Source organism: Microcebus murinus, chromosome 1 (genome assembly GCF_040939455.1).
Source record: "Microcebus murinus isolate Inina chromosome 1, M.murinus_Inina_mat1.0, whole genome shotgun sequence".
NCBI classification, from domain to species: domain Eukaryota; kingdom Metazoa; phylum Chordata; class Mammalia; order Primates; family Cheirogaleidae; genus Microcebus; species Microcebus murinus.
The window spans coordinates 10,524,934-10,548,283 of NC_134104.1; positions in this window are offsets into that span (position 1 = coordinate 10,524,934).

The window sequence follows — 23,350 nt, forward strand, 5'->3', positions numbered from 1 at the left end:
CCTCAGGTAGTTGCCTTTTTAAAGTTTTAGTTATGCCAGGTATGGTGGCTCATGCCAATAACGTCAGCACATCATGGGAGGATCCCTCGATGTCAGGAGTTCAAGACCAGCCTGGACAACATAGTGAGACCCTGTCTCTGCAAAAAAAAATTTTTCTAAATTAGCTGGGCATGGTGATGTGCACTTGTGGCCCCAGCTATTCGGGAAGCTAAGACAGGAGGATTGCTTGAGCCCAGGAGTTCGATGCTGCAGTGAGCTATGCTGATGCCACTGCACTCCAGCCTGGGCAACAGAGTGCAACCCTATGTCAAAAAAAAAAGAGCAAAAGTTTTTATTATAATCAGTGGGAGAGATAGGATTAGAAGGTATACTTAGACCAGGACAGGAAGCTGACCTTTTCATTTAAGGTTTTTTTTTAAAGCACTACAGATACTATTGAGACCCCCTACTAGATCTCTCTTTCACACTCTTTCCTCCTTCTGTCTACAGAAAAACCTATAGCCTGAACTTAAGGTTTATTGTTCCCATGTATTTTATGCTTTTTATGAATATAATATCTATAAATATTATAAAGTATAATTTTATAAATTTTTAAGCTTTACATAAATGACCTTATGATATAAATATCTACTACATGGTCTAGTCTGCACATTTTCTGTATTTGCTTAGAAAGAATGTATATTCTCCAGTTGTTGAGTATAAAATTACATACATAATTATTGTTCAAGCTTGTTGCATCATTCAAATATTCTCTACTCTTACTAATTTTCTATATTCCTTGTTTATCATTTACTATAAGAGGTATGTTAAGATCTTTCACTATGAGTGTGGATTTGTCAATCTTTCTAATTACGTAATTTTTTGCTATATATATTTTAAGGTGATCTTGTTAGGTGCAATGGAAGTGGATGTCTTTTAATGAACTGTTCCTTTTATCATATGTAATGACTATTTTTCTCCATAATAGTGCTTTTATATTTAAAATCTATTTTGTCTAATATTATTATAGCTAAACTAGTTTTCTTTTGATTAATCTTCTCCTGGTGTATATTTTCAACCTTTCTGTTTCAGTCTTGTGAACAAGAGACATGCTGGAATGTGTGTGTGTGCGTGTATGTTTAACCTACTCTAATGTTCTCTGTCTTTTAACTGGATAATTTATTCTATTTATATTTATTATGATTACTCATACATTTAAGTTTATCACTGTTACCTTATTTCTTACTTCCTACTTACTTTGCCTTTCTTTGTTTCTTTTCTCTTCTTCTCCTTCTATTGGATTGTTTGAGTTTTACTGATTTCTCCCTTTTTCCTCCATACTACAAATATATTTTTTAACATTCTGCTCAGAACTTATTGGGCTTCTTGATTTTTATGATTTTAAATCTTTAACACATTGACTGCCACATTAGAAAAAAAAATTTTCCCTCGGGCCATGGTGTTTTATTAAAATAAAAGGATCCTTTCTAATTTGTTATTTTTTATTGTTTTCTGTACATGAGTTATATGCAACACAATCCATGTTTTTAGAATTAAGTTGTCAATATGAATTATAACAATAAGAACATCAACAGGTAAGATTTTCATGAATCAACTGCAGGGTTTTGCTTCACAAGGCCCTGGGCTCAAAACCAGCCTGAGTTAAATACAACTCCCATAGCAATCAATGTGTTAGTCAATTCTAAAAATTTCTTAGCCATTATCACTTTGATTCCCATTATCTGTCTTCTTACCTTCTAAAAATCCCATTATATGCACATTGGAACCTCTCATTCTGTCCTATTTGTCTCTTAACCTCTCCTTCTTATTTTCCATCTTATTCCCTTTAAGCTGCTTTCTATAAAATTCTATAGAATGTCCTCTGCCCTATCTTCCGATTCCCTAATTCTTCAGCTGTCTCTAACCTGTCCACTGAGTTTTTAATTTTAATGACTATATATTTTTCATTTTTATTAATATTATTAGATTGTTTTTCAAATATGCCTCTTTCTTTTTTAATAATGTCTTATTCCCTTTATATACTTCCAATTCTTTCTTTCAAGTCTTTAATCAAATCACTTTAAATATGTCTATTTTAATTTGATAGTTCTATTATCTTAAGTTTTTGAAATACAATCTGGCAGTTGCTTGGTCTGCTGACTCTTGCTCATGGTGAATTGGTTCCTTGTATGTTTTATAATTTTGGATGGTAAACTCATATTTAGTAGGACTCTATAGTAATCTCGAGCTGCCTGGATTGAGGGCATGTTCCTCCAGAGAGGCTTTTTTATTTGCTTCTGATAGACATTGCAGGAATATCACCACTGCTTGGGACCACTTCTATATTAATGTTCCAGCTTGGGAATTCTCAGACAAAATGGCTACCATGCATTGGAACTTTTAACCTACAGGAGGAATTTACACTATGTTATGGACAGAATGTATGTTCCTTCAAAATTCACATGTTAAAGCCCTAACCCAAGGCTATGGTATTGAAAATGAGGCCTTTCAGAGATAATTAGGGTTATTACATGAGGTCATGAGGTTGGGGCCCTCATGATACTGTTAGTGCCCTTATAAGAAGAGACACCAAAGAGTTCTCTTTCTCTCTCTCTCTCTCTCTCTCTCTCTCTCTCTCTCTCTCTCTCTCTCTCTCTCTCTCTCTCTCTCTCTCTCAATCTCTTTCTCCATATACACACACAAAGAAGAGGTATATGAGCACAAAACAAGATGGTAGCTACCTGAAAGCCAGGAATAGCCATGACCAGGAACTAAATTGGCTGACACTTTGATTTTGAACTTCCCAGTGAGAAATAAATTCCTATCATTTAAGCTACCCAGTCTATGGTGTTTTTTATAGCAGCTTGAGCAGATTAATATGTAGTAACATCAAAAACCTAGGTATTAATGTAATGAAAGTTGTATAAGAGCTCTACCATTCATATATTGGAAGGTTTAATATTATAAAGATATAAACTCTCTACAATCTGACACATCTAGAGATTCAATATAATACTAATAAAAATTCCAGCAGATTTATTGTAGATGGACATGGAAATTGACAATGTTATTCCAAACGTTATATGGAAATGCACAGGGTCAAGAAGAATCAAGACAATCTTGAAGAAGAACAAAGTTGGAGGACTTTTTCTATTTGGTATCCAGACTCATTATAAATCTAAGTAATGGTATACAATATGATAATGTCACAGGGGTAAACAAATAGATCAATGAAACAGAATAGAATTCAGAAACTGACCAATACCTATTTAGTCACTTAATTTATGACAAAGGTGGGCAATGCAGTATAATGGGGGAAAGAATATTCTTTTCAATAAGTGATGTTGAATCAGTTGGATATCTAGATGTAAAAAAATTAATATCAACCTCTACATATCAGAAAATCTATATACACAAAATATGAATTCCAGATCAATTGTTGATCTAAATTAGAAAAAGATAAAAACATAAAGCTTCCAAAAGAAATTATAGGAAAATATCTTTATTACTTTGGACTAAACAAACCTTTCTTAAATAGGTCATACAAAGTAATAACTATAAGGAAAAGTCAGATACTTGGACTTTAATAAAATCAAGGATATCTGCTCATCAAAAAACATCATTAAGAGTGAAAAAGCAAGCTAACAAATAGAAGATATTTGCAACATATTTATCTCATAAGGATTTATATTTCAGTTATATAAAGAACTATAAATCAGTAAGAAAAAGATAGATAACCCAATAGAAAAATGAGCAAAATACTTAAACAGACACTTCACAAAAGCATATACCAAATTGCCATAATACTTATTAAAGTGCATGCTCTTAATAGTCATCATCCAACCAGAGTGACTAAAATGAGCCTAGGAAAAAGACAATACAAATTGTTGGAGAGGATGTGGAGCAACTAGAATGCTCATATGCTGTTATTTAAAATAGACAGCCACTTTTTTTTTTCATTGCTGAGTTTTTTGTTTTGTTTTTTTTTTTATTTCGGCATATTATGGGGGTACAAATTTTAAGGTTTCAATAAATGCCCTTTTCCCCCTCCTCCCACAAGTCTGAGTTTCCAGCATGACCATCCCCTAGACAGCCACTTTAAAAACTGTTTAGCAATATCCCTCAAATCTGAGTTTATACATAGACTAATCATTTTTCTCTTAGATATTTTCCCAATAGTAATATCTTATGTTTGACCAAAAGTCACATACTAGAAGGTACAACGCAACACAATTCACAATATCCCCAAACTGGGAACCACATAAAAGTCCTGGATGAACTTTCAAACCTAAGTGCCCAGGTTACCAAAATCAGCCTGTACACCCCCTACCCCACCACCGAGAGATACCACCATATGAGTCATGTACTGGATGCCCTGACTTTCAGTTGCCTCTTCCTGTGGCCCCCAGAAATTTCCTTTACTGTCTTATAAGCAAAAGCTGTATGCGACAGTTCATCCTGAAAGCCGGAAGGTTTTGCGGCAGAAGTATTACCAGGTTAAATGGTTCACAATATGCCTCATCATCTTTCTATGTCCCCATCTAGATGCGAAGATTCTTCCTGGCACTGTTTTTGCAGAATAAAGGTAACGTTTGGTTGTAAAGGAAGAGGAAAAAGCAGAGAGGAAAAGAGAAAATATGTTCATTTAACTCCCTGGCTGTTCTAAGGGTCCTTTTCTGGTCCCATGAGGTTGGCACCTACTCCTGGAGCCTCCCACCACCCAGCCAAGTAGCTCTTCAGCTCTGTCAGGTTTGGGGTTGCTCTGTGCAAGGCTGGGATCCAGGCTGCCAGGCATCACCCCCTGGGATGTGCTGATAATGGGATTCGTAGAGAGTCCACCTTCCACCTTGCTCTGGCTCCTGCATGGACTCCCTTTCAAGATCACGCCTCTCTGATAGAAGAACCAGCTTAATCACCAGATGCAGCTTGTACTTCTCGTGTCCTGGTTTTAAAATAGCCCGTGAGGCCCCAGTGCTGTGCCCCAGACCACATGTTGGCAGGCAGGGAAAAGAGTGCTCCTCCCACGAGCTGTACATGGCCACAGAGGCCGTGACGGCCGATTTTTTGCTGACCACTTCTCTGTGGTTGAGTAAAAAGGCTTTCACATTTGGGGATAGAATTGGGGTTTCTTAGGATCCACTGTCATCCCCAACCTGTGGCTAAAGAACAAGTGCTGGTGAACAGAGAGATGTTCAGGCCATAACAACAAAAAAGAGGGTCCTTCTCTTTTTGAGTATCCTGCATGCCCATCACTGTGCAAAGTGTTTTACATGGACTAGCTCATTTCATCCTCAGAACAACCCTAAAGGTATATAGGTAGTTACCCCCATTTTTCTGTTGAGCAACTGAGGCTCCAAGAGGTCTGTGTGACTTGTTCCCAGTGACACAGCTCAGTGATAAAACCAGGACTGAAACCCAGCAGGCCTGGCTCATGTCCTGGACCTCCGCTGGTCCCAGACTCTAAGTCATCACTCTGCATAGTTTGGTGTCCCAGTGAGCCCTTTAGTGGGGACAGGGGTGGGAGAGGGGTTCACAGGGACCCCCCCCAGGCAGGATCTCCATGATCCACTCCTCATTTCCCCCTTGTGGGCTACCAAGGTGTCCCTCCGCCATCCCTGTAGCTCAGGTCTTCTGCATGCAGTGGCCTTTCTGTCTTCTTCAAATTCACCTTACCCATCAACCGCTGAGTATCCCCTCCTGGCTCTGACCCAGAGCAAATGTAGACCCAGCCCCTTGTTCCTCCTTTCAGGCCCCTAAGAAGGAGGCGCATGCCCAGTGGGACCCTGAGGATGCGGCTACCTCAGGCTAAAGCTGCTGCTTCCTCCACCGGGAACCAGAACAGGTGTTCCTCCGGGAGGAGTGGCTCCTTTGAGAGGCAAGGGTGTGCAGTCTGCAGGCACCAGCCATCTTCAGTGGTGGTGGTTTAAAACCCAAAATAAGAAAGTCCCCTTCAAATAAGGCATCCTACAAATTTCCTGTTTAAGAACTCAGCCTTGACTGGGCATTAGATGTATCTCTTGCATAATGGCTCAGAGCGGCAGTAGCATAAAGTGTGACAGAGACGTCCAAGGCAAACCTAGCAGAGTCATCCTTCCCCAGTGCTGTGACACATCCTTCAGCCTGGCCAGGCCTCAAATCAAATTCCAGGTCTTGACCACCAGAAAAAGCTTACCGTCAGCTGCAGATTTCTGCTAACTAGCCTTGTTTGGTTATTTAAGGGGGGACATCAGTCTACCAACCCTATCACCAAGCCTCAACTCCGTGCAGACTCCGGCAATCCATCTGGAGCCTGCCCTACTGCCCCCCAGGGCAAGAGAGGGAATTAGAATTCCTTGTTGGGCTGAACCAGTTGACATCTTAAATGCCCTTTGAACTGGGACTCGGCTGTGATTCACTCAATCCTTGCAGTATCTGCCACTGAATAAGCACCATGGGTGGCCATCGTGATGCACTGTCACACTGTCCCAGCAACCCAGAGAGACTGTCCTTGTCAACATCCTTTCCAGAAATGGGGGCAGTAACTTGCCAAGACGCCAGAGCGGGCTGGGGGAAGAGAGAGGCTTTGGGTCCAGATCTGTGTAACTCCCACGCGCTCTGACACGCTACCAGCTCGCACCGCCTGCTGCCTCTCAACAGGAAGTGAAAGGCACAGACAGACGGTGCCCTGGTGGAGACCTGCCGGGAAAATGGGCGCTTCCGGAGCAAGACGGCCACAGCGACAGGCCTTGTCAATAGCAGCCTCCAGCCCTTAACCACAGGGCCATCTCCCCTCTAGAAAAAGGCTCCCTTTTCTACTGGGGTGCGCCCACACACCCCAACACACACACAACGCTCCATCGCCAGGAGAACCACAGAACAAAGGGAGCGAGAGAGAGCCGGACAGAACAGGGCGCACGTAAGGTGCTGTACGGGCAGAGAGAAAAAACGATTTGAAGGCAAGAGCACACCAGGGCGTATTAGAAAGGAATATTCGACATGCAGGCTTTTAAAATGATGCCCACCCTCCTTATGTGAGGAGTGTACACAAATGAGTCTGTATTTTCAACTACGTCACATGCACTGCCTTGCCACCAAAAACAATATTTGTGCTTCATGTGCTGCACTGGGCTGTTTTATACACAGAATCACCTGGCACGGCTCCTGTCCCCAAGATGCGATTTAATGTTTTCATGGGGGATGGGGGGAGTTCCAGGGGAGGCGCGGGGGAGGGGAGCAGTGTGCTCTGCAGGCCACACTCAGGCGCTGACATCGCTGGGCATGATGGATGCTGCCAGTGCTGTTGCTTAGCAACCCAATACCCTTCAAGAAAATCCAGCAGCCTCGCTGGCTTGCAGAAGCAGGCAGGGCTGTTCAGCATGGCACTGGGCATGGAAAGATAATAATGGGTTTTTTCCAGTTATTAATAATCATTCTTCCTGATTTCCCATATAGATCAACATACCTGAGGGTGCCCAGAGTCCTACGCTAGATTGGGGCTGGAAAAAGCCCAGGGTTTTTTAATTGCATCCCAATCGGCTTCAGAGAGTAGTGGAATTTTACTGGCTGGTCCCGTGACACTCCTTTCAGTCCCAGGCCCACACCACAGCATAAAGGCTGATCTCCACGGCGTGACTCACCAGCATACCTTCAGATAGTTGTTTGTCGGCCCCGTCATGAGTCATGGTTTCTTCAGCTTTCTTTTTCTCAAAACTGAAACACTTGACATTTTAGAATGGGGCTGGGGGAAGGTTTTTAATTCTTTTAAAAAGACATTCTGTGGCTTTGTGTGCAAGTGTGGAGGTGTGTGGGAAGAGGTGAGTAATGGCTGTGTGAACAGGTAAACATGAGTGAGGTTCTCCGTTGGTCACCTGGAAAGCCATCTCAGTTGGAGGAAGCTGTCATTTATGTCGTGGAGGAATGGGAAGGCTGCTGGGCTATATATCCTCGGAGGGACAAGGTGCCGGCCAGCATTCTGCCCTCGAACCTTTCCATCCCAGCAGCATAACACTCCCTCCATCCCCCAACAAAGAGGTCTGCTTCGTTTTGTGCAACGTGATAACATTACCATGTAAGGCTTTCAGAAAAATCCTGCAGGAGTTATAAGAAACAAAGAAAAACTGGGATTTAAGATGAGAAAAGAGAAGTGGAACTGCCACATGGAAATTGTGCCGGACCAGACAGTTGGTGGATCCCTGGGTTTGGGTTCTGGTCTGATATAAATCGGGCGGGCAATGAACCTCTGCTTATTTGCATGGGCCAGCACAAGTCTCATCCTCTCCAGCCCTCTGAAAGCCCTGGACCTTTCAGATTTATTCACTGAGACACCACAGTCTTCCCCCTGGAGGGTGAGCCCACCAAAGTCAGGCACTGTTTTATGCATCTCTGTGTTGTGTTAATATCAACCCAGCACCACGTCGGATATATGTAATAATAGATGCTCAATGCATGCTGCTTGTTTATATGGAGAGATGGTTACATGAAGGAATTAATTAACTAAATCCAATTAACCTCTTAGAATCCTTATTTGTTCCCATGCTTAACAGGATGGATTCGATATGCCCTGTCAACTCCCAGAAAAAGTAATGAAGATTTAGGGGTTGATGCAACTGAAAGCATTTGGAATGTTATACAATACTGCGAAGCATTATTAGAAAAGAAAAGGTAGTGATTATCAAAAGTGTCCCCAAAGTCAGGGATGAGGACCAAGTCTATACATGGGTAAATTAGGGAAGAAGAAAGTTCAAGCTGATATAAAATGCTTCCTCTATTAGATCGGGGTAATGCCTGAAATTTCCACAATATTTGCTTCTTTGGATTAAGACATTGAAAAATCCGTGTTAAAAATGTGAATGCTTTCTTGAAGCAGCAACTTATTAATCCATTATCAACCTCAGGTGTTTGAGTTAAATTTATTAAATCTGCTCCCAGAGTGTAAGGGACCTAGGGATTAAGACATGAGACAGGTAATTATTTTTTTTTTACTTTTTATTGTGGAAATGTCCAAACCTATACGAAACTAGATATAATAGCATAATAAACCCCTATCTGCTCAACAGCCAGCTTCAACAATTATCATCCTATGACCAATCTTATTTTTTCTACTTCCCCACCCCACATATGTTGGATTATCTTGAAATAAATCCAAAACCTCATAGTATTTCATTCACACATAGTTCAGTATATAACTCTAAAATATAAAGACTTTTTAAAACATAATCACAATACCAGTATGACACCTAAAATAATAACAATAATTCCTTAATATCAAATATCATCAAATATCTGGTCAGTAGTCAGTGTTCAAATTTTCCTGATAAAATAGTTTACTTTTTAAAAAAGTAATGGATTTTATTTTTTAGAACGGTTATAGATTCACAGCAAAATTGAGCAGAAAGTACAGTTCCCATACACCCCCTCCCCACACATGCAGAACCTCCTCCGCTATGGACATGGGGGACACCTGTTACAATGGATGAACCCACATTGACACATCGTAATCACGTAAGTTTACATTGGGGTTTACTCTTGGCGCTGTACATTCTGTAAGTTTGGACAAATACATAATGACATGTCTCCACCATTATAGAATCACACAGAATAGTTTCATCGCCCTAAAAATCCTCTGTGCTCTGCCTATTCATCCACTCTCCCCACAACCCCTGGCAACCACCACTCTCCATCATTTTTCCTTTTCCAAAACGTCTATAGCTGGAATCATATAGTGTGTGTCGCCCCCCACCTTTTCAAATTAGCTTCTTTCAGTTAGTAATATGCATTTGAGTTTACTCCATGTCTTTTCATGGCTTGATGGCTCATTTCCTTTTAGTACTGAATAATGTTCCATTGTAAGGGTGCACCACAGTTTGTTTACCCATGCACCTACTGGAGGACATCTTAGTTGCTTCCAAGCTTGGGCAATTATGAATAAACCTGCTGTAAACATCCACATGTAGGTTTCTGTGTAGACGTAAGTTTTCAACTCATTTGGTCAAATATCAATGAGCACAATTGCTGAATCATATGGTAAGAGTATATTTAGTTTTGTAAGAAATTGCCAAACTGTCTTCCCAAGTGGCTGCACCCTTTTACATTCCCACCAGCAAAGAATGAGGGTTCCTGTAGTTCCGCATCCTTGCCAGAATTTGGTGTTGTCAAGTGTTTTGAATGTTGGCCATTTTAATAGAGGTGTAGTGGTATATCTTGTCATTTTTATTTGCAATTCTCTAACAACATATGATATTGAACATCTTTTTATGTGCTTACTTGCCATCTGTATATCTTCTTTGGTAAGGTGACTGTTCAGGTCTTTTGCCCATTTTTAATAGCACTGTTCCTTTTCTTACTGTTGAGTTTTACCAGTTGAGTTTTTAGGTAAAAGTGGTTAAATTCAGAACATGGGAGGGGCTGGTCCTAGGAGTACACCCAAAGGGAGAAGGGATGTGAATTTCACCTGCTTCACTGTTTTGTTTTCTTTTCCAGTTTCACAATCACTGAGAGCAGTCCTCAGGTGGGGAAGGACCCAGATGTGGAAGTGAAAATACGAATTGCTCTTCCTGTGAATACACACCAGCTTCCCCTAGCTGTTATAAAAATAATAAAGATCTGAGTTTTCTTAAACTGGCAGTAGTAGACCTTGATTATTTAATCCCGTTGTCAACACCACCTGATTATAGATAAGCCAGACATACTTGTCTAAGCCTCAGTTTCCTTGTAAAACAGAGATAATAATAGGACCTACCTCACAGGGCTCTTAAGAGAATTAAAGAAGATAATGTATGTAAAACACTTAGAAAAGCTCTTGGCACTGAACACCCATAATGAACATGAACTATTGTGTTGTTCCTCCCCGGTCTCCCTGGAAACCAAAGCTGTGGGCAAGTTGGCTCAGGGTGCGGATCCTAATGGCCTATCATGGCATGGCCGCCTCTCTGTTTGACAAAATACAGGAATCTGAGCTATTTCAAGGCACTGTTCCTCAAAGTGTGGTTTTCAGACCACCTGCATCCAAGTCACTCTGAACAATTATTTAAAATGTAGATCAGAAAGCCCTGGGCAATTCTTACGAACACTAAAGTTAGAGAACTACTGCCTTAAGCTTACCTGAATGGTTGTGGAGTGGCTTACCCAACCAGAGAGAAAATGGGGTGCTGAAAATGAAGTGTAGCAGTAGGGACCCGGGTCCTGGCTTGGAAGGCTGGCAGTGAACCCCCGCCATTCATTATCTTTGGAATGCAATTAATAAGGACTCCCTCCCGGAGCCACAGCCAGGGCCAAATGAGATTCCCCAAGATGGGCAAATAGGTTGCATTGATCAATAAATGTACAATGTTACATGTTTTATTATTATTCCAATTCCAAGAACCTAAATTTAGAATTCCTACTTGGTGCTTCCAAAAGAAGACCATGTGGTCTGATGATTTCCATAACAAAGGACATCGCTTCTGAGAGTCTCATCCATTCATTCATTAACAAATATTTATTGAGTATCAATTCTTTGCCAGGCCCCGTGCTGGCAAAAACCAGGGACCAAAGCAGGCACATTCCCTGTTCTCTTGTGTAAAGTGCCCTGAAATATCCAAAGACAAAGAAGGGACTGGGAGAAATTTAAACAAAGCTCAAAAACCCTAGAGCTAGAAAAGGACCTTACTGGGCACTCTCTCCAGTTCCTTCACAGAACTGGGAGGACCCAGAGCCAATGGGTGAAGCAGCTCCACACCCCACCGTGAGTCAGTAGCTGGAAAGGTACTTGTTCCTTAGTTCTCGGAACTCTTCTTACCTTGTCTGCTGTGCAAAGAAGCAAAACAAATATTGCGTTGCTCTCTCTGTGTCATTGGAATGAATCTCTTGAGTTGATGTCAACAGAATTCTTCCCCCTTAATGCAGCACTATTAAATTTTGATTTTTCACTTAATTTAAAGCAGATTACAAAACGGTATAGAGATTGGGATCTCATTTTGGAAACTATATATATGTGATGTTTACAAGTGCAGAGGAAAATGGCTACACAAACCCAAGATTATCAACACGTAGTCCCTAGGAGTTAAGGTTCTGGGAGTTTTTCTTTTTCTTCTTTATATTCCTGGAATTTTCTCCAAATTTTCTAAATCTCCAATGAACACAAATGACAGTACTTCTGTAATAAAATAAAAGATTACTTCAAAAAACAATGATTGGTTCTTCTTTTTTAAGTCAGTGTGTTTTGCCTTTTTGATATTAAATCCAATCTCATAAGAGGTTTCTAGAATCTTCTTGTCGAGATTACACCTAAAAATTAAACTCAGAAGAGATGCAGCACAAAACAGTGACCCGTTACCAGAACTCCTGTAAGATAGTCTTGGGTTTATCCAGGCGAAGACTAGCTGTGGTCTTGAATGGAAGCAACTAATCTACAAATACTTCCGGGTCCCTAACAAGTGCAAGGAACTGTCCTGTGCCGGCAGGTCTGAGTCACAGAAGACATGATCCCGGTCTTCAAGAAACTTGCAACTTGACCAAGGAACAAAGGCCTGAACACACGCAAAGTTTGCTAACCAGGCATGCGCAGAAGCGTGATATTGGGAAGCACCCTGTCTGCTGGACCAGCAGTTTGTTTAGGGCGATGGAGGGCCCAGTGGCAGACAGGAGAGGCAGGTGCTCCTGGGTGTTTTCGCAGAGCAGTGACGTGATGAGATCTGTGTTTCAGAAAGATTAGGTCTGGTCTACGGCCATACCACCCTGAACGCGCCCGATCTCGTCTGATCTCGGAAGCTAAGTAGGGTCGGGCCTGGTTAGTACTTGGATGGGAGAAAGATTAGGTCTGCGAAGTGTGCAATCCTATTGCAGCAGGAAGAGACTAAGCAGAGGGAGGAAAACAATTTCAATAAATACCCAGTGAAAAGCACGCTGGGTTTCAGGCCCAGCGCAGCCACCAAGCAGGCGACGTGTCACTCCTACTGCGTGGCACGAGCTGCCTCACCTGACGAGTGAGAGAACTGGGCTAGAATCTCTAAGGTCCTTTTTGGTTGTCTAAATTCTTTAGTTCTGTGGCCCAGGCAGGAGTGCTAAAGGCCAGAACCAGTGTGCTGGTGGTGTCGGGGCCTGGGATGGTTTTATTTCAGAAATGCCTTGCCGAGGGAGCTGTTAGGGCATCTTCAGCATAGGCACCGGCAAAAGAAAGTCAGATTTTTTTCTCTCTCTTACTCTTATTTTTAACCCCTTGGCAGGCTTTGCGGCATTTCTATTTTACTTTTTTTAAAATCAAGATGCAATTTACATATTATAAAATTCACCCTTTGAAAGTATAAAAATTTAGTGTTTTATAGCATAGTCACAAAGTCGTGCAACCCCAGTCATGAATTCCAGAATATTTTCATCACCCCAAAAAGAAATGCCTTGCCCATGGGGAGCAGTCACTCCCCATTTCTCTCCCCAAGTCCCGTGGCAACCACTAACCTACTTTCTGTCTCTACGGACTTGCCTGTTTGTGGATATGTCACATAAAGTGTCCTTTGGTGTCTGGCTTCTTTTACTTAGCATCATTGTCTTTTTAAAGTTCATTTATGATGTGGCATATGTCTCCACTGTATTCTTTTTCATGGCTGAGTAATATTCCATTGCATGGATATGCCACATTTTGTTTTCTCATTCATCCATTGATGGACATGTGAGTGGTTTCCACTTTCCTTCAAGCACACTGAGCCTTCTGCTCCAGTTTATCAGAGGAAAGCTATTGTGTAAGATTCCAACATTTGAACTTAAAAAGTAGAACTTGGGGGTGAAGGAGGGTGCGGTCGCTCCTGCACAGAAGCGATCCTGTCTTTACGCGCACTGACATGGATTCTGGTACGTCTCCCCACACGTACTGCTGGCGTAACTGAAATGTTTGTGCCTCCAAAGGCTGTGTGACTTTAAGTGAAAATGGTTGAGCACCAAAGCCCATGCCATGGATTAAAAAATGCCTCCGGATTAGAGGATAATCTTTAGCTTTCATGTCCTGCCAACAAGAGGGAATTGAGTTTGTGGATTCGCAGGCACAAACAGAGGCCAAGTCCCAGCCCACGTGTGGCCTGCTTTTCATTCTGTAAACAACTAACTCAGACCCGTGCGGAGCAGAGTTGCAGCTTTACTTCTTCTTTTCCCACAGTCCAAGCTGTGAATTTCCTCACCCGTATTTTTATGAGCCAGAAAGACATGAAATATCACTGGAGTACCATTGTTCATGTTACAGGAAGACTCGAGATGTCCTTGTCTTTTCCTAAATCAAACTGAATTAAAAATAAGGCCCATAAAACATTCATCCAGTTGACCTAAGACCTCTGAGTTTAGGCCTTCCTAGATGGGAGGGAAGGAAGAGGGGGAAACTCAGCTCTATATTATCTTCTTCTAGTCATTTAATATAATTTTCAATTTATCATACAGACCAGAAAAAGGGTGGAGAGTCTTAAAGTTGAGAACTTTTATCACCAAGAAAAAAAAAAAAAAATGTCCTAAGTCACCTACTATATGCCAGGAAGAAAAATGAGTCCCGTGGTCTCTTGTAATGTAATTGAAAAGATATAAGCATTAAAAATCCTCAGGATTTGCCAGGAAGGAGGAGGAAGTGGGAGTGACTGCTAATAGGTGCGAGGTTTCTTTGCAGCTGATAAAAAGGCTGTGGAATTAGACAGTGGCGATGGTTGCAGAAACTTATGAATATATAAAAATTATTGAAATGCACACTTTAAAAGGGTGCATGAATTTGTGGCATGTGATTTATGTCTCAATAAGCAAAAAATTAAAATAATAATGACACATCCTAATATTTTTTAAAGAGTGACAAAACATGCCCGGAGCTGCGGTACTGAGCAAAATCTCTATCTAGTTCATTGCCTTGCACAGTTGTCACCACCCAGATTTGCTGGGGCTCCCCCAGCCATGCCCACTGCAGGGCGGACACCTGAGTGCACAGACCTCGGTGGAAGGTCTCCAAACTGCTTTGCCCCCAAGGATGTGTGTTTCGAGAAAACGCTGGCTGGCTTGCAACGTGATTTGGAAATACGCTGCTGGCTGTGTTTTATGCGTTTTAGCAAGTGTTTTTAACTTTGTGCTAGCTGGGACCATGAAGGGCACAGTTCTAGAAGGTTGAAGTTAAATAATTTCACACCAGAAAACAGTTCAGCCGGGGCGGCCAGGCAGCAAGCTGCCGGGCACTGGTCAGCATTCTTGAGCCCTGGAGGCAGCCTCACTAGGCCCCTGGCAGAGTTTTGGGCTGGATTAATGTAGTAATTGAGCCCAGGGTCTTTGGAGACAAGCCAACTGACTGGTCAGGTAGTCTTGGGATGTTAATTAACCTCTCTAAAACCTCAGTTTGCTCATCTGTAAAATGGGGATGATTTTACCTATAGGGAACCTATGGGTTTTGAGAGGATTGCATGAATAAATGAATACAAAGTGCTTAGACAGTGCCTGTGAAGTGGCATCTGCGGTTAGAATTATTGTGACTTCCTGTGCTGTCGTTTTCTGACTGGTAAGGAAGGAAGGAAGGTGTTGACTACAGCTAACAACTTTCAAGGATGGTGGCAACTTCCTGGCTGGGTATATTTTGATTGTCATGCCACTGAGACACGTCACAGTCTAAAATAAGACAGTGCAGCTAAGGAGCATGGGTCCAGGGACAATCAGGGGAACTTAGGTGAGTTTCCATTATGGGACCAGCAAAGCAGGTCTTCACATTCTGTCATTTTTCATTGTCTTTATTTAGCCTGTAAGCAATTTAAGCCCAAGTTCCCACTCCCCACAGGTTCTCAGAGAGCAGTGCCGGATGGTTTGTCAGAAGCAAGGGGGACACTCATTTAAACTAGGAAATTTCCAGCCCCACCCCGGGCTATTTCCCTGGAGCCTGTCGGGAGGGAATCTGCATTTCAGTGGGCTCATCACTGCCTCTTCTGCATGTAAGAACCGCAGCCCTGCACTTGGGGAAACTGGCCTCTACAGCCCAGGCTAGTAAAACCCCAGTGCTGAGCACATGGCAAGTGCATAAGATATTTTTTTCCTAATAAATAGAAAAAAAAAGATAATAAAATTAATTAATAAATTTTTAAAAGCTAAATAAAAATCATGAATGAATGAATGAAGCAGCCACACGTATCTAGTTTCTTTGCTCTTCCTCCTCATGTCCTCGAAAGGGAAATCATTAATATTTTTTTTGAGACAGTCTCACTATGTTGCCCAGGCTCCAGTGCCTTGGTGTCAGCCTAGCTCACAGCAACCTCAAACTCCTGGGTTCAAGCGATCCTCCTGCCTCAGCCTCCTGAGTAGCTGGGACTACAGGCATGTACCACCATGCCCAGCTAATTTTTTCTATATATATTTTTAGTTGGCCAATTAATTTGTTTCTATTTATAGTAGAGACGGGGTCTCGCTCTTGCTCAGGCTGGTCTCGAACTCCTAACCTTGAGCAATCCTCCCTCCTCAGCCTCCCAGAGTGCTAGGATTACAGGTGTGAGCCACCACGCCTGGCTGAAATCATTAACATTTATAGAGGGAATTTTTCCTCAGTGCAAAAGCAACATGCGATTGATGCTTAAAACTTCAAAAACACTAAGGAAAAGACAAGCAGAAATCACCGCTCAGAGACTATCACTGTTGACAGTTTGTGAGGTTCCTTTTGGCCTTTTCTGTGATGTGTCTAAATAAGTGATTATTTAACAAAATATCATCATATCGTACACTGAATACTCTTTTTTGAGCCTGCTTTTTTTTTTTTTTTTTTTTTTTTTTTTACTTAGCAGTACATTGTGAATGTTTTCTCAGATCAACAAATTCTGCCTCACCACAGCTTTAAATGGCAGCATAGTGTTCCATCACAGATATGTTATGATTTATCATGGAACATTCAAGCTCAACAATTAATTAAAAATAAAGTGTACACAGCAGATTCTAATTCCTGTCTTCAGTGGACATCTGTCATTTTTTTAAGTTCTACAGTTGACTTCAATCAGTAGCCAGGATTGATGGTGACCATGAAAGACTACTTCTGGAATATTCTCAGGATACCTTTGGAACACAAATAAAGAAAATTTCCAGGCCTCAAGAACATCTGTAAATCTGGATTATATAAACTGCTGATTCCAGGGTGAACAGAACCGTCACAAATCACAAGAAGAAAGAACACTGCTCCTCTTGTCACTGTCACCAGTGGACCAGTCTGATTCAGCGCTAAAATCTCTGATGAACAACCCACTTTGAGAACTCTACAGGGATGCTCTGCCAACTGGAATGATTTATTTCTGTTATTTTGTTTTTCTCTTGCTTGCTGTCTTTTGAGCTCCAGTGTAGAAGGAATTCCTACAATCTTAAAAAATTGTATTTAAGAAAGCTCAGAGTTTATGAAATTGTGGGCAATTTTAGTTTGATAGTCTAAGGCCCCTCCTGGTTTCTTCTTGAATGTAAAGAAAGAAACAAAGAAAAGGTGATTTTAAAAAGTTAAAACTGATTCGAAGGGAGTTGGTGAAAGGTGGTTGAAGGCAGGATCATTCTTGACTGCCTTTGTATTCCCAGCGGCGTCTCTGGTGATCTCCAACAGGCCGGGAATGCAGGTTCAGTGAGTTCATGCCCGAATGAATACGTGAGTAAAGGAAGGAAGGACTTGGCCGATGGCCTCTATCCCATTTCAAGCCATACAATATAAATAGGCTGGGTATGGTGGCTCACGCCTGTAATCCTAGCAATCTGGGAGGCCAAGGCAGGAGGATCGCTCAAGGTCAGGAGTTCGAAACCAGCCTGAGCAAGAGCGAGACCCCCTCTCTACTAAAAATAGAAAGAAATTAATTGGCCAACTAAAAATATATAGAAAAATTAGCCAGGTGGCCCATGCCTGTAGCCCCGGCTACTAGGGAGGCTGAGGCAGGAGGATCGCTTGAGCCCAGGAGTTTGAGGTTGCTGTGAGGTAGGCTGACGCCACGGCACTGGAGCCTGGGCAACACAGTGAGACTGTCTCAAAAAATAAATAAATAAATGGTCTGCATTACCCTGCTTTCCTAAAGATTTGGCCTTGGTCTCCAACAACCACCCGAGTAAGAGCCCCTCATTGCTTGAAAAATCAAAATAAATGGTGCTTTTTTTTTTTTTTCCAGCCTTGCAATTCTATCCACAGGACCAAAAACCCACAGAAATATGCTACCAGCACCGTCTCTCCCCAGGAGGCACTGGGCAAAATGAGAAGCGTGGCATTCTTCACCCCTCGCTGGTGGAAGGGCCATCAGCAAGGTCACACTAACGCATTCGCTACAGAAAACTCTGGCTGCCTTTAAAGCCTGGGGTAGAAAAAGCCTCCTTTATTCTCCGGTCCCCTGGTCCACACGCCCCTCGTCTACACTGTTCCCAGCCTCTTGGCTCTGTGGGCTCAGCGGTGACCCCTTCCTTGGTACTAAACTGCATCATCCCCCAAACAGAGCTGCAGCCTGATTTACCAGGAACCTCAAAGCAAACGTGCCTCCCTGTGTGTTCTTTGTGGATAAAAATAACAAAATGATTGCTCCGCCACTACGTTTCGCCAACAATTTCTTGGGCGGTGCGTCCCGCTGTGGGTCCGGGAAGATGGTATCACCGCGCTGGGGCATTTCAAAATCGCACTGCGCCATGTGCCGTCCCACATCTGGGAGCACTTTTCCAAGTGTGTGAACGTTTTCCTTGCCTGACTTTTACTTTCGCTTTTGCTACGGCTAAGTAATTATGGAAAGAGAAAAATGCATAATTTCCTTTTATTTAATCATATAATTTCCTTTCTCATGCTGAACCACAAAGCCTCACCTGTTCTCACATTTTTGTTTGTACCAAACATAAATACTCTTTTTTGATTTTTAAACTTTTACAGATTTAGGGGGTACAAGTGCAATTTTTTGTTTTTTGTTTTTACATAGATATATTGCGCAGCAGTGAAGTCTGGGCTTTTAGTGTACGTGTTCCCTGAATAGTGCACGTTGCGTAAATACTCTTTTTCTAAAAAGTAAATCATGCTCAATGCTTGCTTGCTTACCAGTATGTTTTCATTGCTGCTTATTCCAAAACCACTAGTCTGTCTTCCCTTATAAACCTGCAGACTCATGAGGACACCCACTTCTGACTTCCTAGCTGGGGTGCCCTGTGGACACACACCTCCAAGATGGGGCTGGGGTTGACAATAACCATTCATAGGCACATGGCACCTGAGGTTACTATCTCCATTCTCCAGGTGAGGAAGCTGAGGCAGAGGTGAGGTGACCTGCCCAAAGCGCACAGCAGGTGAGGAACAGGGCTGGGATTCCAACCTGGGCCTAAGGGCTGCTGCCACCTCCGCAGGGAACAGTGGGATCATACCCACGCCCCAGGCCCCCAGGCAAGGTCTGACCGGAACTGCTGTGCCTTCATAACCTCGGGTACAGTTCACTACATTCACTGCTCACCTCAATTTACAGTCCATGTTTGGATTCAGATCAACAAGCAGGAGAATGTTCTGCTGTTTATCACGTGTCCATTCCTTCTGTCATTACTGCCCTCCAGAGTAGGGCACCCATTTAGTGGCATAACTTTTCCCTGAACTGCCCCAACCCCAAAAGAAAAAGGACTTTGATAACAAAGGCATAGATCTGCTCCAACCCAGCAGCGTTTTTCTGTGAAGGCAAATGTCAAATCCTGGTGGAGATGACCCAAACCTGGGTTGCCACGGGACGTCTGGGGGCTACACAGAGAGGGGCTGTGGAGTTAAGCATTAGAAGGGGTTGTTTCTAGGGGTTTCTAAGGCTGACTCCAGCCTGGAAGCTGTGTGGCCAGGGGACAGGAAATTGTAGCTGTCTGGGCCCCGAAACACCAGGAACCTGGATCAGGGCCTCTGTCAGGGATCTCTTTTGTGTGCCAATCTCACAATACTCTGATTCCTTCTTGCATAGATGAGCACCAAAACCGAGATCTGGACGGAAAAAGCTCTAGAAAGGAATTGATCCCGACGCCAGAGGCCAGTTTACAACGTGGGGAGATGGCGCCCCCTAGTGTGAGCGTGGTCCTTCGGAAACCCGGGCCAGGCGGTGACCTTGAGCACCGAGCGAGTGGCGTGACCCACAGCCCTGGAGGAGGGGCGGAGGGGAGAGGCCTGTGCCCCGGGGGGTGGGTGACCAGTCCCTGCAGCAAAGGGCCCTCCCCTGTCGCCAGGAGTTCTGTGCCGCAGACCTCCTAATGCAGCTTTCTCCAATGACAAAAAAAAACACCGAGCCGTTTTTCAGTGTGTTTTATTTGCTCTTGTCCTCTGTAGCAGAGGCACCAAATCCTAAGGATAAACAGTTTAAAGTAAAATGGTGGCAGTACCTGGAGTCCCATTGTCCACTTTTGTCAACACTTTTTCTCTGCTCGGAGCCTGATGGGTTCCGCGCCCAGCCACCTCTGCAGATGAGCCGGACTGCCCTACATCCCCTTTGACAGGGAAGTGCTGCAGACCCTTGTTGCAAGCTGCCGAGGTCATTATCCCATCCTTTGGGTGTAAACATAAAGACCAGCTGCACGTAGAAGCACTGCTCTAGGTCACCCCAAGACTGCAAGTGGCCCTGGTCTGCTAGAAAAGATTCAAGTACGGTTCTTAAACTCAGAGGAGAAAAGAGCAAAAAGAAAGATAATTCAGGAAGAATTCGATCCAAAATAAACAAATACCGGATTAATGCAAACATTGCCCAGGTCCTTTTGGTGTAACAAAATGTATAGGGAAAAGTTATTCCCACCCTCGTCCCTGAAAACATACCATCCTTACTGTGTATTCTACAGAGCTAAAGAAAATTCTCCAAGCTGGGGAAAAGTCTGCATGGAAGCTGATCTTAGGAAGGAACTTAGGAGGTCCTCTGGTTCAACTCCTCAGCCTTTCATGGAGCTCATCAACTTGAAGCAATTGCCTTTGATGTCAAGGCTGAGTGTTACTAGAAACCACAGCAGCTGTATCTCACCTTAAGAGGCACAGTAGTTAACAAGTGACAACAAGTGGCAGGATCATGTCATCCTTTTTTTTTTCCTGATTATAGTAGTGACACATGCTTATTGCACAAAAACACAGAACGTGGTTTGTAATCTTTTCCTCATGCTATTAAATATTTTCATGTCATTACATACTTTTTAAAATCTCATTTTAATGACTGCGTACTATGCCATTTTAAAAAGCCATTTTCTTATGCTCACACGTGTTTGCAATTTTTTGCTGTGTGAAAGTGAGTGCAGTGAACATTTTTGCACATTAATCTTCATCCAGATTTATGACTAGTGTAGTTGCAAGGGTTCTTTCTGGATTGAAGGGAAAGTCATTTCATTTTTTTAAAAACACATGCGGTGAAAGGTCCAATGCTGTCACAATGCTAATTTCTACCACAGCATATGGTTTCTTTGTAAAGAAAATAAAACAGTGAGCAATAATTGTTTTGAATTGAAGGTCAGGCTAAACAAAAGGGTCAAGATTAGATGTCTGGGTCTTGCTCCCCCTGGCCCTGTCCTGTGGCCTTGGGCAAGTGTCTTTGACTCCATCGGTCTCAACTGTTAAAATAACTAGTTTTTAAACAGTTTGAGTTTGTGCAGAGGGAAAGCACTAGAACAGCAGAGTGCTAAGTCTTTTCCTTGCTTCTATGGGACAAAATTCTTTTTTCCTTTCCACGTTCTCTGTTCCTGCACAGCAAAAGCTATGGCAGTCACACAGCTGGGAAATTGCTGCCAATTGCCATCATGAGAGTTTGCAATATGGGGCCCTAGCCTGTCTTTGCAGTGATTTATTTGCCTACAGGGGCCCAGGAATCCAAGAGCAGGAAGAGAGAGGTTTGAATGCAGGCATCAGGCTTCGGAGCTTCCTCTGTGTTTCTCCCTTTACCCACATCACTAAAATACACTGGCATCAAAACCCCATCCCCAGAAATACATCCCAAGGGATTCACTCATTCACTCACCCAGGCAGTGGAAAGAGACTGGACTTGGTGTGAGGTGCCAGGGTTTGAGATGCGGGTTGCCGGCTCCTAAATGAGCTGGCTAAGCAGGATCTGAGAAGTTTTACTGTCTATGAAATGGGAAAATAGGCCTACATACATCTTAGAGTTATACTGAGACTCAGAGTAAAAATGAAACCACATATGTGCCCCCACTTAATAAACCCTAAAATTCAAACAACCGTAAACTGCTATTATAGTGATATACCAGGGGCTGGAGTGGAATGGGGTAAATACAAAATAAAATAGAGGGCATCTCCCTGCTGCTATACAACTTTACAGTTTACCTGTAATTAATTTACAATGCAATAGAGGGTCTAGAGTTTCCCAAGTGTACATGATCCCAGAACTTTTGATTTGCATTACATCTATTAACACTCACGTTTCAGGAAACACAGATTTTACAGTTTGATTTCAACGGTAAGGTTGCTAAGGGCAAGCACTTTGTCTGTCTTGTACCCTGCTGTATTTTCAGGGCATAGAACAGCTGCCTGTACATAATAGGTGTTCAATAAAATGTGTTAAATAATGTTTTGAATACTTTTGTCAGGCTTATTTGAAAATAGTCCCTAGTTTGCAGAGTGAAGTAAAACAAGTGTTTTCATGTACTGCTACTAAAAGTAGAAATTGGTGAAAACTTTTGAAAAACAGCTTGGCCTTATGCACCAAAGGCTCCTAAAGTGTTCATAATCTTTCATCAAATTGTGCCAGTTCTGGAAATCTATTTGGGAAATTATCCTAAATACTTTTTTAAAAAGTGTTTCTAAAGATGCTTAGGCGATTCAGTATTGTTTAAAATGGAAAAAAAAGAAAATCATTTGAATTATGTTCAAAAATCATGGAATGATTAAATTACATAATATTCACTTGATGGATTATCCTGCAGCCATTAAAATGATGCTTATGAAAATTTTATAACTTGGAAACATGTTTATATTGTATTGTAAGCATGAATTTACAACTCTTATATAATTTTGTATCCTTTTTCTTGTACTAATATTAAATAAAAAGGCAAGATACTAAATTGTATACAGATTGTGAATCTGTATGTATAATAAAAGCAAAGAAAATAAAGAACTAACATTATTAAGTGACACTCTATCAGGCAGTTGTTTTAAGTACCTTACAAATATATTAATTTCTTTATTTTTCCTAACAACCTATAGGCAGGTACTATTATAACACACATTTTATAGATAAGAAAACTAAAGTATGGAGGAGTTATATAATTGAGCCAAGATTACAGAACCAATTGGGATTCAAACCTGGACAGTTCAGGCGACAGCCTAAAAAATATTGACAAACAATATCCCAAAACATTGAGAGTAGCTACCTCTGGAAGGTAGAGAGAGGGCAATTACATCCCTTCTACTTTTCTGCATTTTTTAAAGTTTTTTTTTTTGTAATGATGAGGACTGTACTCTAAAAGGGTAAATTAATTAATCTGTGTTCCT